The sequence below is a fragment of the Crinia signifera genome, chromosome 6 (genome assembly GCF_055691185.1).
Source record: "Crinia signifera chromosome 6, ASM5569118v1, whole genome shotgun sequence".
NCBI classification, from domain to species: Eukaryota; Metazoa; Chordata; class Amphibia; order Anura; family Myobatrachidae; genus Crinia; species Crinia signifera.
The window spans coordinates 90978891-90998561 of record NC_139222.1 but is presented as its reverse complement, the minus strand read 5'-3'; the positions used below and the strand labels follow the sequence as shown (position 1 = coordinate 90998561).

General features: G+C 38.7%; 1 protein-coding gene across 1 annotated transcript in view; it reads left to right on the top strand.

Annotated features, from left to right (window-relative positions):
- Positions 1 to 1702: 1702 nt before the first annotated feature.
- The window catches only part of EYA2 (EYA transcriptional coactivator and phosphatase 2), a 137808-nt gene continuing 119839 nt past the window's right edge, over positions 1703 to 19671 (top strand). Inside the window, exon 1 of the mRNA XM_083145419.1 lies at positions 1703 to 2011. The gene's annotated coding sequence lies outside the window, so the exon portion shown is untranslated. The remainder of the gene's footprint in view (positions 2012 to 19671) is intronic.

The following is a 19671-nucleotide window of genomic DNA, read 5'->3' as shown; positions in this document are numbered from 1 at the left end:
CCTCTCTCCCCAAGTCACATTTTTGTTCCCACCCGTTTTTCCTTTTTCTTTGCCGGTTGGGGTTTGTCAACCTATATTTGTGGCGGGAAAGAACGGCAGTAACAGTGGCTATTGCGCTGCTGTTTTTAGGGTGCGCTCTTTGCCCAATACATTGTATACAGTGGCTTTCCTACCAGGCGTCATTGGGGTTTGCCTGTCTGGCCGGCTCTATTATGGTGTATTGGGGAAGGAGTCGGAGACCCGGCATTTGTTGGTGTTGCCAATAAATTAAAGAATACCATGTCGTTGACATGAGTGTCGGCGTTAAGTCGTAATGTCATTGTGGGTCTGGCCGTTCTTTCTTATTGCCACCAGATTTAGTTTAAAGATTTAAATCAATTCTGGTTTATTATTTATTAACAGTTGACCAATTTTAAAAGGCACTTCAGTTGTCCTTGTGATTATTACCTGCATCTCTTACGTCACATGTCTAACTTGTACTGGAGCGATATATGTGCAGGTGGTCAGTGTATAATTATGAGGGCAGGCAGTACTTTATCACAGAGGTTGTCTAGATTTGGAGGGAAAATCCCTCCTAACATTTACCCAGACAAAATTAGGCCAAAACAAGCCATGTATCTGCTTTGTATAAAATACTTGATCACATTCACACAAAAACACACTTCCTAATTACACCCATTCACTGGCGGATCTATAATTAGTGCAAAGTGTGGTGCACATGGGCCCTGTGGGCACTGCACACCCTGAACCCATTTAACAAAACTCACCTTTCCTTTGGTCCAGTGCTAGTTGCGCAGCACAAAAATCACAGGAAAATGTCCGCAGTGGCCTCTTTTATTTTTTAGGTGCTCAGATATCATCTGCAAGAATTTACCATCTAATAGTAAATGCAAGTTGGCATTATAGCACAAGGATAGGCTTCAAGCAATAGAAGGTGGCAAACTTACCTGTGAGCACAGGTGACATCATTCAGCGCCCCATGCGGCACAGCTGCATTCTGCCACAAAGATATTACCCCACATAGTGTAGTAGAGCCAACACTGAGAGTTACAGAATGATTACGTTAGTTATATTGTCCAAAATGGTCTCATTCTATTATTTTTGATACACGCTGAATAATAATATCCATAGGCCATATGATGTGTTACACATTATGTTGTGTTTTTGTCAAATTCGGGGTGTTCGACTAACACATTTGTTTCTCTATAAAACTTTGACTAAATTCAAAAGACACAAAAAGAAAAAAAAGAAAAAAACAGAGTAATCATTTTCGATCTTATTTACTACAGGCAAGTCCTGCATGAGTATGTCTTAATGCAAAAACATATAAAATGCCCCTGGGGCACAGCTGGGAAATTCTCCATGCTACTATGAAGTTTTGGGACACTTTAGACATGAAATGTCAGAGTGAAATGTAATTCCCGCACTCTTATTGGCTCTGTGTCTTTGTTGATGAAATGGTTAAATTGGGATTGTTGGAAAAAGCAGCTAGAACATGATAATGCATTGCTAGGACGCTATGCTACTGCAGCATCAGTACTGTCCTACAAAGCATTTGGAGACCTGTCTGTTTTGGATTGAAAGCTTACTCAAGCCACCCCCTCCTTATGTCTCTCTCCTCTCCCACACACACCCTCCCCTCTCTCCAAAGCAGTCTGTCCATACCCTCCCTCCTCCTGAAGTTGCTGAGGGCAGTCAGCACAAAAGCACCTGGACAGGAGGATCAGCCGAAGTTCTCACTTGTGTTTTGTATGTGCAGCGCCCCACTGATGACATCCAATAAACTTCAGAAATAAGTGCTTGCCTTGGACCCACACTGGGGAGAGCTAAATGACCAAAGCTGCTCTCCTTCCCTGCTTAGTTGTGTGGATCCAGGGAGACTACACAGCCTGAGCCTGAATTCTGAGCCTTCTATTTTTTTTTACACTGACTTCTTCACTCTCTTGACCCACTGCACACCAAGCACACAGTACTTTGGCTGGAGAAACTGAGAGTCTTCTTCTAGACAGTGGTAAGTCCGTGGTCATCTCTCTATTCTGCTCACTGAACCTCTGTGTATCCTGACTGCTTTGGGTTCCAACTGCAGACTACAAAACTTTTTTTGAACAGTGGATATATATATATATATATATATATATATATATATATATATAATTATACATATATATATATACTATATACACACATACACATACTGTACACAAACTCCTATGTTGTTTACACACACGTGTGTGTGCACATGTGTGTGCGCATGCATGAATATATATACATATATATATATATATATATATATACATACATACATTTGTGTGTGTGCGTGCATGAATATATATATAGATAGATAGATAGATAGATAGATAGATAGATAGATAGATAGATATATTCACCCCTGGTTTTGGTTCTAGTTACGGTTTATATATATGCACACACATTCATATAAGTGTTTATCTACACACATACACTTATAGATAGATAGATAGATAGATAGATAGATAGATAGATAGATAGATAGAAAAATAGAACAATATGTATACAGTATTACAAATTGGTCCTGTTATCATTGCATCAGTCAGGTCCATTAGGTTTGTATTTTTGAAAAATTGATTGTCATTTAGTGAATATCTTAGCTTTTTTGACAGTATCGTTTCAATACTTTGACTACATTAAGTGAATTAAGAAAGAAATTTCACGATATAAAAAAACTTAAAATTTCACATGATATAAAAAAACTTAAAATCTGCTGGCATACAGAATTTGACAGTATTGTGGCCATAATGGTTAAAAATACATTTTTGGTTATTCTATTTAATAAAAACAAATGATGAATGAATAAATAATGTTGCAGTATATAAAGTCTACACACGAGTGGTCTATAGTTTTTTCCCATTAAATAGTTTAAATGTAAGTATAAAAAATTAGTAATGATTTAAATGAAACAACAAAAAAAAAAGTTTAACTCCTGTACTACCTTGTAAATACTGTATCAGCTTGATTAAATGTCTTGTATTTTCAGCATGTATTGTGAAATTAGTCAAAACTATGACCTTATTCTATGTAATATTTTGACATATAATATTCTTCCACCGAAAAATAACCCAAAGCAAAATATACAGATCCACTTTCCAATAAGTGTAGTAATCATTCCATTAAAGGCCAATTAATATATACAATTCAATAATCGTTTATGCATGTCAGGCAGTATTGGATGAAGCTGCTAGTTACATTTTAATCTGTAACAGAGCTTTTTAATCATTTTTAAGTTAAGTTTAAGTCAATGAAGGCAATAAAATGAAAAATGGGTTGCCAGCTGCTCACTGAGGACTGTTCGTAAAATGATTTACTAGTCCTCAATAGACATTTGAATTGTACAGGAGGTTTTAACTCATCGGCAGAATATTATAAGGAAGTTATTAGTATTCCACTTTCAATATGGTTTACTAATTCCATTAATTTTACAATATCCTCTCAGACTAAATTTGGTTGTTAAAATGCATACACTGCACTGAGGTATTACGGGGAGAACCTGTATGAGAAATGATTCTTGTACATTACAAAAAAAAAAAAAAAGACATTATCATGTGACCTCTTGTAACTATTTAGAAACTACTGCACTTAATATAGTAAGGTCTGGGTTTTTTGTGTCTTTTATTATTTACAGTAAAAAATGGTTAATATTTATTAGACATACAAAATGCCTGACATATTCTATAACAGTTTGTAATTAGGGCTAGATTTACATACTTTTTAATTAGCTTAACCATGGAAATACTGTTAAATCATATATCCTTGTATTTTGTATAGTAATACTTGTGATTAAATATCCAGGCTGGATTAATTAATGCAAAAAAATCGTAAATATTTTCTAACAGTACATCACCTTTTTTAGATCCAAAGTTCACTTGACTACTAACATTATAAATACTATTATTTTAATTTGAATCTTTATTATAATTATAAAACAAATTTACTGCAGTCAATATTTTTTAATTTCTTTATATGTAACATATATTTAGATAAAGACGTATGTATTCAAATTAGTTGTATTTTACTTCAACATTTCATTCATCGTTTTGTGATTGAAAATATTATATTAATTGTATTTTAACATATTAAAACCTGCTGCATGGCTAATATATGTTAATGAACATTGATATACAGTAGTAGTGAATATTCTAGTTCTCATGTATACTGTATCAGAATTACATAAGAATGGGATATATTATGGAATCCCTAGACCATTACCATTCATACTGATCTTATTCGCTCTGTAGCTAAATATATAATCTTTATGTTTCTGTAGACCAATAATTCATTTGAAGCAAACATTTTCAGGTGCATTAAATAATAAATATTGTATGAATATTTAATTCTAAATTCAATCATTGTTAGCCACATAATATTTAGCTTTGAAAACGATCAATCTGGTTGTAAAGAGCTGTAGACGTGCAGAAAAATCTCTCGTAACCTTCAAGAAACAGCCTCTTAGATTATCAAGGGAAAAAAAGTGGTAAACTTGTTTAGATACAGAACTTGCAGGCGATAAGCAGAAAATAGGGCTAAATACTCTTCGTGTTATCGTTGTGTGTATTTGGTTATCATAATATTTAAGTCCTAGGTGTTGCTAGAATTACTTCTTTGTTAGAAAGGCAAAATGCTGGAATTATTAAAACAAACGGCTTGATGCTTGAACCAATGCAGAGAAGTCCTGTGGATTTAGCAAATAGTGTGCTGTTGACAGAGAGGAATCCTTATAACAAACACAGCTCTTCCAAAGTTTACTCGCTACATTTAGATGCAAAAAGAAGACAATCAGAAGTCATGAAATTCACTGAAACAATACGTTGTTTGCTTTATTTATAGATCTTAACTGGTCTAATGGTGTTTAACCAACACCCCCAATTTAATCAGGTGCCGATAAGCCATCCAATTAGCTGAAAAATAACCACAGTGACGCAGTGGTGACAGTCCCCTTACACGGGATCCTAAAGGTGATGACACTCCAAAAAGCATCCATGCCTTTAGAGATTACTTCTCGAAAACCCGATCAGATAAGGGTAGCTTTCAATTCAGTGTCTTTCAATCTAAATTCTTTCGAATATGGGAATTAGTTTGAAAATAAATGTTTTATATATATATATATATATATATATCTATATACATACATACATACATGTATGTATGTGTGTATGTGTATATATATATATATATATATATATACACACACACACACACACACATACATGTATGTATGTATGTATGTATGTATGTATGTGTGTGTGTGTGTGTATATATATATACATACACACATACATACATACATACATACATACATACATACATACATAAATACATATAGCTCAAAGATAGATTAAATTATGAGAGATAAAATACAGGGCCAATCAACTTCTGCCTTAAATTTTACAGGCTGTGTTTGAAAAATTGTATCTTTGATATATACCCCCCATTAACATATTTTGTTCCCTTCACTACCTATACTGTAAAATAAAAACCCAAACACAAAAACTAAAAAAAAAAGGTTCTAAATAGTGTTTTATTGCAATGTAGTTGTGAAATGAAAACTGAAGTTTGCTCATTTACAATAAGGCACACAAATATGATACAAATATAATACGGTCTTCATGAGGTGTCTGGAGTGAGTAAACAGTTCTGCAAATGCATTAATGTGAACAAGTCTTTCATCACAGGAATCCAAACACAGATTTTATCTAGTTAGCATGTTTTTTTATATGACAAAAAAAAACCTTCTAATTGAAATATGAATGGTTCCATATAGGGTTCCAAAATATTTAAAATCTTTCAACAAATCATATCTGTGTTGTGTAATTGGCTTTAGGGGAACATAAGTTATTTCTATTTCTCTTGAGCAGTCAAGGGAGAAGTGTTACAAGCATTGTTGTAATTAATTAGGAATTTTACATAAATGTTTTTTATTTGGGGAGGGGGGGGGGGGAATGTTTGAAGGTATTTTAGCCTGCAACTACCTACTGTAGTATAGTCACTCTATAGCAGTATTCCCAAGCAACTTAAGCATGTAGGCCAATGGTGCATTTACAAAATGTAGACTAGCACTGCCGCCAATAACTTAAAGATAAACCAGTGAATTCTATAGCTGCGAAGTAAATTATTGCAAAGGAAAATCATAACATTCTAAGAGGATAAAGTTTATTTACCCCTTAAATTAAACATAAAAAAATTGCTGCAAAATTATTATTAAATTTATAAGTTTTCTATTGCTTATCTCGAGAACTTGGGTCTGAAGTAGAAAGCGACCAACTGGGGTAATCAAGGTGAACATCTGTCATGGGGTGTATTGTATATGTTCATTTTAATATATGTGTTTGTGTGTTTTGATCAGAATGCCATACTAACCAGTGAAAAATGAAATGATCTCACTTTGGGCATCACTGTCCTGACTTCCAGGCAATCACTGAGCACATTTAATGGGTACAATGGTAGATTGACAGCTCTGCTTATTATTTTTATGATTGAGTTTCAATAAAAAATTGCACAGCAGCACCAGGCCTTTTTTGCTGCATTAAGTCTCCTATGACGTTTCTGCTGCACAGACAGCTTCCAGGGCCGCTTCTGTATTACTGTTCTGTTAATGCTCTACATTATAACACCTTGCTTTAGAGAACATTCAGGGAAAAAAATCTTCCTCTAAAAATGGGCAAAATATTTCTCTATAATGAAAATTTTCATTTATATATTATATGTAAAAAAAAACTGAATATGATGTTGTCTTTGACTTATGTACCAAGACGTTAAATTCTATTATTGTTCTAATATTCTTTAACATGACCCATCTCACTAATTGAACCCTACAATCTCCAAACATATATTCAATGTCATATGCTCCAGATAAACAATAAAAAATAATATAGTTCATCGTGTGAATAAAATGCACTTGGGTCATGTGTTTGATTTCGACAAGGGTGCTCCAGTGTCCTCCAGCACACACACCCTTTTAAGGTTTATTGGCTTCCAGGTGAAAATGATAGGTACGTAGTAATTCTCTGTAAAACTTTGCGTTATATATATATATATATATATATATATATATATGCTGTTGAGAAATTGTGCCGTTTCAGCTGTAAGGATATTTCATGCCGGGTCCATGGCGCAGTAACAGAAAGGAAAGTACACATCCAGCTGAAGTATAATAGAGGTTGATAGAATACAGAATCCTAACACCTTAAAATAATTATAATAATCTCTCAGAAGGGAAAAACAGACTTCTTGAAAGTGACTGCTCTTCTATACTGATTTTTTAATGTTCCTTCTTCAGATGCTAAGAACCTTTGTCTTTATACATGCAAAAATTTTTTTAAAAAATGGCATTATGACCTTAGACCTCAACAAGGGTTAACTCTGGGGGCTTTACATTATCTAAGTGCTGATGAGAATCATCGCTAACTTTTCTGGCTTCTAGAGATTTGCAGTCTGTAAAACTTATTATAGAGGCGAGTACAATTCTGGACTTCATTAGAGGCTGGTCCATTTACTCCAATAAGCCCACCTGTTGTTTATATAACATGCAGTGAAGAGTTTATATAGCATTCATTCTATCATCATATGAAGTGTTTTCTTACTGTTAGAACAGCTGGCCGGCACATTTCTTCCCTACATAATCAATTGCACTGGCAAGTGTAACATTTCTATCTATAAACTATTGGGTTAACACTGAGTGCAGTATTATTCTGGGCAATGCATGTTACACAGCTCACTGTAGCAGAAGGTTCTCGTAGCGCATGTTGTGATATTACCTCCTTAATGGACCTATGCAGATTTTAAAATCATTTGGTTTTTGTTTTCATCAGGGGAATTGAACTCCCATCTACTCAAAACATCTGCAATGGCTGTTTAACGCAGTGCACGCCAGTGCATTTAGTGTCAGCACCATTATCTGCTGCCAGTGACCTTGGCAAGGTCGGGAAATAATGTGGATGCAACATTTGTGTAAGCAGTTTCTGTGTACATTATTTTATACTTCCCAACTTTATGGTGCTCGTCTCAGGGAAATGCCTTGAGAGGAGATATAGCTCATCATTTCAAGGACAGGCACCTCATAGCATTAGGCCCCACCCCCAACGCGGTAGAATGCCACAAATTGTGGGCCTATTGGAAATGCCGTGCATTGTCGGCCTGTAGGGAAGAGGTGGGGCTAAAAAAATATGGACTGGCAGATACTGGTATTGTCTCCCTATCCTTCTGCCCATTTCATTCAAAAGTGAGCGAGGGGGCCTGAGAGCCACACTCTTCCGTGGATCTCAGGTAATACCCAAAAATTCAGGAGTATTCAATCATAAGTAATCATTATGTTGTTATGTGAGTTACCTTTACAAATTGATAACTACTGGTGTGTGGAGTAGCTGTGCTGAGATAACTTATGTAGTAGTAGACAATGGGTGGGATGCACTAAACAAGAAATGCAGTAAAACCCCCGTTTTCGGGTTTTCACTGCATTTCCGTATGCACTAAAGCCCCACCGCAGGGACTTTGCTATGGGGAGGTTATGCCAGCTCTAGCAACCCCATAGAAGCCTGTGGTCTTCCTTTCGCGTCTCCCACCCCCGCACCGATCCGCGTTGCCCCCCTCGCCCTCTGTCGGGGCAGCCTCCTACTGTGCTACCTGGACCAGTGACCTCCTCCTCCTCCATGCATCTGTTATAGGTGCAAGGAGGTGGTGGCAGAACCCGGCAGTCCCGAAGACATCTGAGCAGGGGGCTGCCGGGCAGAAGGAGGTGAGAGCAGCCTGGGACCCACTCACACATCGCTGGGTGCATCGCAAAGGGCAGCTCTTGGCGCATGAGCTATCCTTTACGATAATAATCACATATTTTAGTGCATATATGATTATTACCTATGTGGGGAGGGGCTGCAGATGTTACTGCATCCTGCCCAATGTCAGTAACCATTACATATTTATTCTAGTGGTATAGAATTGATAGTATGAATAATAATTATGTATCCCCTGCATACCGATAGCCTTTTTGTCTTTTGTCACATTTTAAATGTTTTGTTGGAATGTATTAGTAATACCCATTTTACAACAAAACGTAGGGTAGCACCCACGTTTTCGGACCCAGCTTCAACCTGGGTGCGACCTGGCGTTTGTTACCTTTTACACCGTAGTGTGGTTACGGAGCTGGCGCTTGGAGATGACATCATCTCCAGGCTCCGGGATCGCCGCACCAGGCCCTGGACAACCGACCTGGGAGCAAGCCCAGCACCAAGGTAAGCTGCTGGAGTGCCCCCTGCCCCCGTGCACTCCCCCAGCACGCGTCCGAGAGGTTAATGGATGCTGCACACAAGCATCCGTTCACCTCCTCCCTGCCTCCCCTGCTGTCTGCAGAGTACATCAGACAGCTGCGGAGGCTGTGTGTGCCCCCCACACCCCCACCCCCACCTAATCTGCAGACACTGCGGTCCAGAGGTTGGGCTTTCCCCATTAATGTAAACGGGAGCTGGGTCAGATGACCCGGAGTACTCGTTTACACTGCCCTCTACCCAGGTCCTGCCCATGTTCTACCCAGGTCAGAGCCTGGGTAGATGTCCAGTTTAAATGAACACGGGTTGACCCATTTACACCGCCGCTGACCCAGGTCTGACCTGCCACTGACCCAGGTTTTTGCGGCGGTGTAAAAGGGGTATAAGTACTCTTTCTCTCCACCATATGAACTCCTACCCACAGCCAGTTCTTCATGATCGAGGTTGTTAGTAGTACAGTAGCTGCTGTTGGTGTATGAAGATGCTATCTTGGGATCATGGTGAAGTTATGGAGTTAATTCACTAAGATCTAAAGTTCTAGGTACCCTTGGTGACCAATCAGTGGCTAACAGTAAATCATATTGAACAATCAGTGATTAGCTGTGCTTAGTAACCCATAGTGACCAGTCAGTGATTATTGGGATTAGTTTACAATAATCCATAGCGACCCTTGTGTGATTACCTTGCCGCACTCCATCTCAACTAGCCAGTTGTTTGCTTTCATTACCTATCAGTAACTTAAAGTGACAAATCAGCATTTGGCTTTCATTATCTTGCAGTAACTATAGTGTAGTGACCAATTAGTGATTAGCTTTTACTATCTTGCAGAAAAAGATTAAAGCTGATTGGTTGATGTTGTTTATTGCAGTTATACATGTTTGCACCAATATGGAATATGCCAGAAGAAAAAGAACTTAAGCATTTGTATGATGAAGAAGGGGGTAACATTGTATGTCATGTATTTTCTTTACGCTGAACTTTTTTCAGGATGTTGCTCGGTGCCATATTTCTGTGAAAGTTTGTCTCACATCTCAAATTACTGACTGGGGACAAATAATAATCTGCTCTGTATGCATCATTGTACAATACAGCAGACTTTTTATCTTACTTATTAAACTTGTTTATATACTCAACAGAAATGCTGTCTGACATTAGACTTTTCTTCTGCCTGAGAACTGTGTTTTCAATCGCTATATACAGAGTGTTGTCATCTTGGAGAGTTATTGTGTCAGCAAATTACGCATATGCATTTTTGCATGTTAGAATGACCTTTACTTGCTTGGTGATTGAAGACATAGGATTTTTTTATATTTTCTCCCCATCAAACATTTTCTGTTCAGCATCTCTAAATCTGATTGGTTACGGTATAGTGGGTCGACAATGTCTAGGTCCGCAGTCACAAGGTTGACCAAAAAAGTGAAAACCGTGTGTCGACCCTTTGAGTGTCGACCATGTTGACCTTAAGCTTGCGTCGAACTTCTGTCAATGCCAACCTATGGTATGTCGACCATTTCCGCTTGTCGACCTAGTCACTGTTGACTATTAATGGTTGACCCAGTGACTGTCGCCCTAGACATTGTTGACCCAGAGACCTACAGATTCTATCGCCATCTGCCACCATTCGCCAGCTGCCAGAACGAGCGAGCACAAGACGCTCGCACACCCTGTTCTGGCGGAGCACTCTGCCGCCTCACCTCCGCTCCACTGCCCGCATCCCCCCCTAATTCCACCATCCACCGCTGAGTAAATGGGACACGTGTGCTTGTGAAACGATTGCGCCTCCCCGTCTGATGCAGCGCCTTTCTACCAGCGATTGTGTGGTGGTTATTATTATTATTGATGATTTATTATTATTGTGGGATGGAAGTCATGCAAACATGAGAACATTCATGCTCCTCAATTGGACTTCCTTATGCTACCCTGCTTTTCCTATAGTCCTCCATGACTATGCCCTTCTTTCTTTTGAGGTGTGTCTGCATGTCACCGAGCTGTGAACCACACTTCCACATTTATCTGTGGTCAAAATACAATGTTAGGCTTCTAGTGAAAATATATTCATTATAAATGAGAACAAAATCTGGAGGATCTCTTCGCTTGTAGGAACTTTGTACCATCTGTCTTTAAGCCTGCTCGAAGCAGAAGCTTCGAAACTAGTGTGCGACCTTCTGTGTTTGTGCATGTGTGAGAAAGAGATGTAGTTTCACTCCTTGCCAGCAGATGGCAGTGTTTCGGAGATTTGCGGACACTAGACATATCCAGCATATAGATCAGGGGTGGGGAACCTTTTGAGGTCCAAGGGCCATTTGCATTGAGGCATAATGCCTCGGGGGCCATTTAAAAAAACAACAACTTACAAATCATCCAGCGGCAGCTGTCCTATGCTCCGGTGGCTGCCGCAGGTTACGAGTCGCCGGTCTGTGTGGTCCGGCGGCTGTGCAGGGAGTCTCATACAGGGGAAATCTTGCGAGAGGTCGGTAGTTCTCGCGAGATTTCGCCTGTACTTGACTCGATGTACAGCCGTCGGGCGGGCCACAAAGACCAGCTCCAGGGGCCGTATACGGCCCGCGGGCCGGAGGTTCCCCACCGCTGATATAGATGGTATATCATTTATTTACATGATTCCCCTGAGTTCTTGTTAGAAGATGTTAATATGTTGTCACTTTTCAAACACACCACTTTAATGTTAAGAAACCTTACATAAACTTTACCACATTATTGTAGTGTGGTTGTTAGTAAATATCTGGATGACAGTTAATACTGAACACCCAGAAAACTTTCACATTATTGTTGTTTTGGCAAAGGAATAGACATGTCACATTTTCAGAATTACAATCCCTTGTAATGAGTCCGGAATGCTAGTGGCACACTGGCTGCAGCCGTGCTTAGATTACTATTAGGTTCTCAGGAACACATTATATAAGTCCTATGAAAACTCCCAACACTACACACAATGGTAACAGTACTACAAGTAAGAAATGCAAGAGTGAAAACATTGACAATAGTTCTCTTTATGTCTATTACAAGATGTGATTAATACAAACAATTGGTTTGAGCTGAATTCTAGTAATATCCAAGAGTTTACAGTAATGGTACACTTGTGCGATTGATTGCGATGCGATATCGCACTGCAATTTCCCTTGAAGCTCCCCGTGCAAGAAATCACATTGAAAGTGTTTTTTTTTTTTTTTGTGTGCATGCAATCATACGATTTATCGCATGCCCCTTGCGACCTAAATCGGGTGATGCAATGAGGGCTGGGCTATCTGGGGGTACATAAACTGACATACAGCACATCGCATTGCGATAAATCGCATGCGATCGCACATGCGATAAATATTAGGTGCAGCACATAATATCTTGTGATGCGAGATTCAACCAGCATGCCCACACCTTGCATCAGGGGACACATTCGATATGCATACATCTATGTGATTTATCGCACCAATGCGGTCAAAATGGAAGGATTGTATGCAATATCGCCCCCGTTTATGGGCACCATCAGGCATCAGGCCAATAATATCAAACTTGTATCCTAAATCTCCAAGCAAAATGAATGTTTGTTGTATCACAGTTGGCATAAATTCTACAATCTCTGCTTCTACTGAGAGGACAAGATGACCTTTCTCTTGGTAGTTATTATGCCATATATTATGAGGGAAATTAAAAAGATCAGTTTTTCTAAAGGTCTGTTTACTTAATAACAGATAAGACAGACAAAACAGAAATCATTCCTGTCAGAGTAGTCCCTTTATTTTCCACTTGAGTGATGTGGATTTTGGATAGCCTTTCTTAAAATTATGGCAGTATTCAGTGAACAACTTTGGAATGATTGTTGTGCACAGCTATTTTGACATTCAGGCAAAGAAACAAATATCACAGTTCATCTTCTTCTACGACATACAGTATTTTCCAGCTTGGGTTAATTCTTTTTTTATTGCCATATACAGATTTCAGTGAGAGGAAGGATTTATCTCTGCCATGATTGGAGCAGATTATCTGTTTTGTAATTCCACAGTTCATTTTATATTTTGTTTCGACTTCCATTGAAACCACAGCTTAAAATGTCTAAAATCTAGGCAGGTATACCACTGAAACCCTTTCAAACTGTAAAAATTCAGCTGTTAATGGTGAAGACACTAGCCGGGCCACATAATTTCTGCCGAGCACACTTGTCAGAGCTGAGAGAGGGTTGTTGTAGCATAACAACCATAGCACAACAATTTGTAGCCCTGTAAACTCTCACAAACACCCTAATCCTCTATGGTATTTTAGACGGTTGGATTTTGTGTGGAACATGTGACGTGCTATCTCATTTCACCGTGTTCTGACTCTGAGCAGTATATAGCCAATAGGAAGTCAGCACTATTATTATTTCTATAGAAAGGTCAGTACATTTGAAAACAAACTCCACGCACAATCATTGTACAGATGCACAGTCTCTCCAAGCTCCTAACCCTGTTATATGTATATATTTTCAATAATTGATGTACTTACAAAAATCGGAATCCAGAATCTGGCATCTTGGAATTGTTTAGTTGGTGCACATATATAAAATGTAAATGCTTTAGACGTTATTCTATAAAATGTTTTTATTTTAGTGTAGTGTATTGTATGATGTGTTCTATAGTTTTGTTTATGTTTTTTTTTTTTTATCTGTAGCCAGGTTCAATCTGTAATTAAATGTTACATTTAAAGGAGAAGTTCAGTATCAGTATATGGCATGAGATTTTTATTTTACATTTTTGGTTGATCAGCTACATTCATATAATCTGGTGAAAGCTTATTTAAGACTCCCAGCAGCTAACTTTCAAGAGACTGAGGTGTCCATAAGTGCTGGTCTTGTCAAAGCCGTAACACATTTTGCCCGGGTAACTTGTCACCTTGGCTTATTTATTTTACGAAAACATCGGTTATTGTTTGGCCGAGAATCATGCGGCTTGCTTAGATAGTTTTTAAACTTTGATATTTCATTTGAGCTTGTACACTAATTGTTGACTGGACTTATAACTGAAGAATGAACTTAACACAGGGATGTCCCATATTTCTGTTGTGTAAAATGAAACCACCACCACTGGCTATAGAGGGACTTGATAGTTTGTTTTGTTAACACTACAGGCATTTCCTGAGGAAATATGTTGAGCGTAGAACACTTTAATTCTTGCATTATTTGTTAATTATATAAAACTGGGTGACTGTAATTTATTACAGTTTTATGTCACAATTGTTACACGTGACATAATGCGAATCCATTCCCGCTAAACTCAAACTGAGCCTGAACTTGCCTGGCGGTTCAGCATACACTAGAGCAGCGAGCCGGGCCCAGTAAATAGTTAATGGGCAGGAACCAGGAACAGTCGTCTTGTCCCTAGTGGGTTTCACATCATTTGCTAGAAAATGAAATGCGATATCAGAGACAGACTCCCCCATTTGTTTCTGTGTGTGGAAGTTTAACTGCATCCTCGTTATGGGAGCTCTTGTGACCTTGTGTTATGCTGTGTTACGGGATATTACCGGCGGTGGAAGAGTTAAAGCTCATTAAGTCCATGTTCCTTTCAGTAGCAGCTGAAATATTCTGAGATAGGGATTTATCGGAGTCGTCTATCTCAGCAGCATAAGAGCAACTGGCGCCGAAATGGGAAAATGGCGAATGGACTTTCAGTATTGAATCAGAAAAAGAAAATGTTTGTTACAATGGGATTCAGTACAACCCTCGAACACTGTAGTCTTTCTATAGTAACAGGGGGCTGTGGTGTGTAGCTGAGGATTGTGTACTTACAGGGTTGTGGAACTTTATGGACTGTGTATAAAAGCTGCCTGTAAATTACTCCGGGGACAAAGCAGTGTGGCATTATCAGTAAAGCACCTGGTTACTACAGAGAATTAGCATTATTAATAACATAATTAGTATAGGCCATACTTAAACAATGAGTCGCTATATCACAGCAAAATGACTGTTGTAGCTCTTTGGCGGGTATCCACCTGCCGGCGTAATTTTGCAGTATGGGGCTATCCAATTAGAAGCTGTTTTTATCGTGCAGCGAAATATTTGTTTTCTGGCAATAACATATGGGACTCAGGATAAGTTTCCGGACCCATGCATTAGCGCAAAAAAACCCCAGGCCTATGGCTGCTGCCTATTGCGGATTATGCTTCAGGTCCCTGAAAGTCCCGGCTGAAACCACTGACTACAGTAAATGACTGCAGATAATTGAATATCGGCCTTTGTTTAAAAAAATAATAATAATTTCCCTATTTTCCTTATTTTGAAGAGAAAATTAGAACAACTAATCACTGATATGCATGGTGACTGTGAACGAAACATGTCAAGTTACAAACACTTTTGTACAGAAAGCAGAATCTACCAATCAGTGTCATTCTGGAAGGGGGGGGGGGTCATTGTGTTAAAGAAGAAAACAGATAATTAGGACATTAGGTCATCGGGTCAATATATGTAATATTTGTTTTACACTGTATTTCTTATATAACTTGAAAGTTCCAGCTTTTACCAAGTAAAATCTGACAATGGTTAGGAAGACAATGATATCCATAGATTATCCATTTAGTAATGGGTGATGGTCTGTCCCATATCAGATGAGCGTCCTCCCCACTAACAGCTCCCACTATATGCACATTTAAAGTGTTGTAGCCTGGGATACTGCCTCAGAGGCAGTTTAAGGTAGAGGGTCCATGTGCAGCCTCTGTCTAGGATGTAGACTGTGCCCAGACTAGAGAGACCCTAGTACTGTGCCAGAGTCCTAGTGTGCAGGTCTCTGTGGAAATGAGTCAGCTGTCATGTCCCTGGTGAGTTGCCGGAAACATGCCATATAGCAGTTAAAGGCTTCTATCCGTCTTTACCGCTTTACACCTATGGAAAATGTGCAGGGCAGGGCATTTCTGTTTTTTTAAAAGTCAGTTTTTTCTCACAGGTATGTCCACTTATATTTGCACGTAGGATGTAGAATAAGTGGAATATTTGTTAAATGTAGAAATAATTAACCTAAGTGCTTTCAATTATGTTTTCGTTTAAATTTTAAGCCCTCAGGAAATGACTTGGTCGCCTCCTGGCAACAGATTATTGCTTCATAGTGGTGTAATAAATATTTACCTAATGCTAATTACGAGTAAATGCACTTTATTGTATCCATCCCCTCCACTGTGCCAGTGAATATCCGGACGTTTGTGCACATTGGCCCCCATTGTACAAATTCACATTTTAACTGGTCAAACAGGTGCCAAAAATATTGTTTATGGAGCCAGTGTCTCCCATATAAAATGCGCTCACCCTGCGGCCAGGAGTCCAGATCCTGGACAACTTTACTTGATAAACCGTTTTGGTACAGATAGTATTTTCCATTAATTTACTATGTAATGTTTAATGTTTGCTGCTTTCTTTTATTATTATATAACTAAAGAGAGTAGATGAATAGTTTGTTCTCTTTGAGTTACCCATTCTATTTTAAATGATTTAGAGTACGACATAATCAATATATTAGGATACAGAGGGGCAAACTTATTAAAGTGTCTTAAAATGAAAAGGTGATGTTATCTCTACCAACCAATCAGATTATATTTATCATGTCTCTATTGCAACCTATAAAATGTTAGACAAACTGTGATTGGTTGATATGAGCAACATCCCCTCTTTTCATTGTTAGAAGCTTTAGTAAATTTACCTCAAAATGTCCTGTCTCTACCTCTCACCTTCCTATAAATGTTAAACATATGTCAATGTGAAATATGTTGGTATAAGCCTCAGTACTTTATTACTAGATATTGGAATTAAAGACCTCGATTACGAGGGAGAGCTCCCATCTGTCTCAAATGAGTTGGTACAATGCTGACTCTAAAGTACTGTCCCACATTCCCCAGTGCAAGGACTACATGTCCCTAATGCTGGTATGTGTGTGCTACAAACTGCTAGGAACAGGTGGAAGTGGAATAGCTTTTAAATATTAGGGGAGCGCTTTTTTGTGACAACAGAATGTGACAATGTCCAAAGTGGGGCAAAACTGGTTCCCCTTTTCCAGTCATGTCCAGTTTATGAAAGGTGAAAAGTATGCTTTACCTATGCACATTGAGCATGTTAGAACATATGATGGTTGTAGACACAAGGGGATATTGTAATATCTTCTGACATTGTACAGCCCCAAACAAAATTGTATAAAATCAAGCCAGAGCAAAATAGTTGGGAATTTATGTGCACCACGCAGCCACTAACCAGCGTTGCCCCTACCAGCAGTGATCTCTGTAGACTTCACATACATTTCTGACACATGGAGCCTATTAATCTTTTTGGCTGCACACAGTACTAATGTTCTCTGCAGAAATAGCTACCACGATGGTCTCTCTTACTGGAAAATGTTAACATATTTTTTCTATAATCAAGTCTTACAGCGCTTGCCTCCTGTGATCATTTCATTGTTGAACAAATCATAACTGTGGTGGGGTTTTTTTTTCTTGTATATTTTCTCATCCCACCATGTTGCACACTCTTTCTTACCCAGTTCACGGGTAACTTTCAGAAATTTCTCCGTTCAAGAACATTATCAGAACCAGGGCTTAAAGAGTTACTGGTGAGGTGGTGGAACTCATTTCTCTCTGCCACCTAATTCGCCCCCCCTCTTTCCTCCCCCATGAGGCAGAGCCCAGGCCAGTAGTAGGGTTTTTGGCACCACCCTGCAAACTATATTTATTTATTATTTATTATCAGTTTCTTATATAGCGCATACATATTTCGCAGCATTTTACAGAGAATATTTGAACATTCGCATCAGTCCCTGCCCCAGTGGAGCTTACAATCTATATTCCCTACCACATGAACACGCACACACAGACATTCTGCACAGTTAGAGCCATGGTTGGAATCGAACCCATGCTTTACTGTTAGAATTAAAGTGCAGGCCCAAGGTGGAAATTGAACTAGTCACACCTCGCCATTACGGGAAGTGGAACTCAGTTGCACCCCATTCTCTCTCCCCCACTTCAACCTCTGATCAGAACCCAGAGTAATATATAATATTTTTTATATACTTGTTGTAACACTGTCATCTACGGTATATGTGCTAACTCCAGGACACAGGGGTAAACGAGTCTCCTACAAACTTATCTGCGAGCATGAAGCTCTTCCTTTCTTACATACAGTACATTAAGTGGCAGGAACCATCAGTGACAATGATTTTTCCATAGAAAACTAAGATATGAGACTTTCATAGATGAGGTGTGAAAGTAAAATTAAGTTTAAGTCTTAAACTGGGTACACACCTAAACATCTATTATTCTGTCTGGTGGAACAAACATCCGGTAATGTATGGGAGCAAATGACAACCAATCATTTGCTCCCAAACACTATAAAACACTATAAAACAGACATCACAAACCACGAGTTATGCATCCGTTATACAGTTATTAAATAATATCTCGGTAGATGCCCCAATGTACAAATCCACCAATCTATAGAAAAGATCACGTAATTCAAACTCTAAGACTCAAGACGTCTACACTGTCCCCGAGAGTCTACAAGCAACAGAAAGCAGGAAAAATAAGACTATATAATGACGTACATTAAAGATGATTGAGTGGTATATATTTGCACGATTTTAAAGAGATAAAATGACCTTCCGATTTTGCTGATATGGCGAGGCAATATCCCAGGCTCTAGATCTGCTCCATTGTGGTGCGTTACGGGCAATAGTGACAAGCTAACGGTTAGCAGGTAGTGATCTGCTGCAGCGGAGTCCTGATAGACATTGACCCTGAAATTACCATGCTACTTTGATGTATGGTTGTTGTGGTAACCATTTTCTCTTGGTGTGGCCTGAATACTCCAGCACAATTTCAAAAGGTCATGTCAACAGCAGTGCACCCTTTAAAGTTGCTTGATTGCTGATAGATGAAAGAATAAGGACTTTGAGAAAACATGAACTTTCTTTAGTTCTTGGTGCGGAGAACTAAATGGTTTAACCAGTGTGTTGCCAAGGGTCTGTCTGGCGCCTGCTGAGCTATGCTCTTTTGCTGGAGTACGCCAGTGATTAATCACTTTAACCCCTCCTTCACTAAACAAAGATACCAGAAGCCAGGGTGATTATTAATGTGACCACAACTTGCGTAGTCCTTTTCATCTCTGGCATAGAAGTAAGATAGCATACCTACTGTTATCTAATATTGTATTTATTTATATACTGTTTATACACTATTGAAGCAAATATTAGATTTTTGGACTATAATGTCTATAAAACAAGTACATTGTGTTGAGGTGAATCTCAGAGAGGGCGAGAAGTACTAAGCCTTGAAAAGCGATAAAATGGAGAGTGATACACCACCAACCAGTCAGCTCCTACCTGTCAAACCCAGCCTGTGACATGGCAGGTAGGAGCTGATTGGC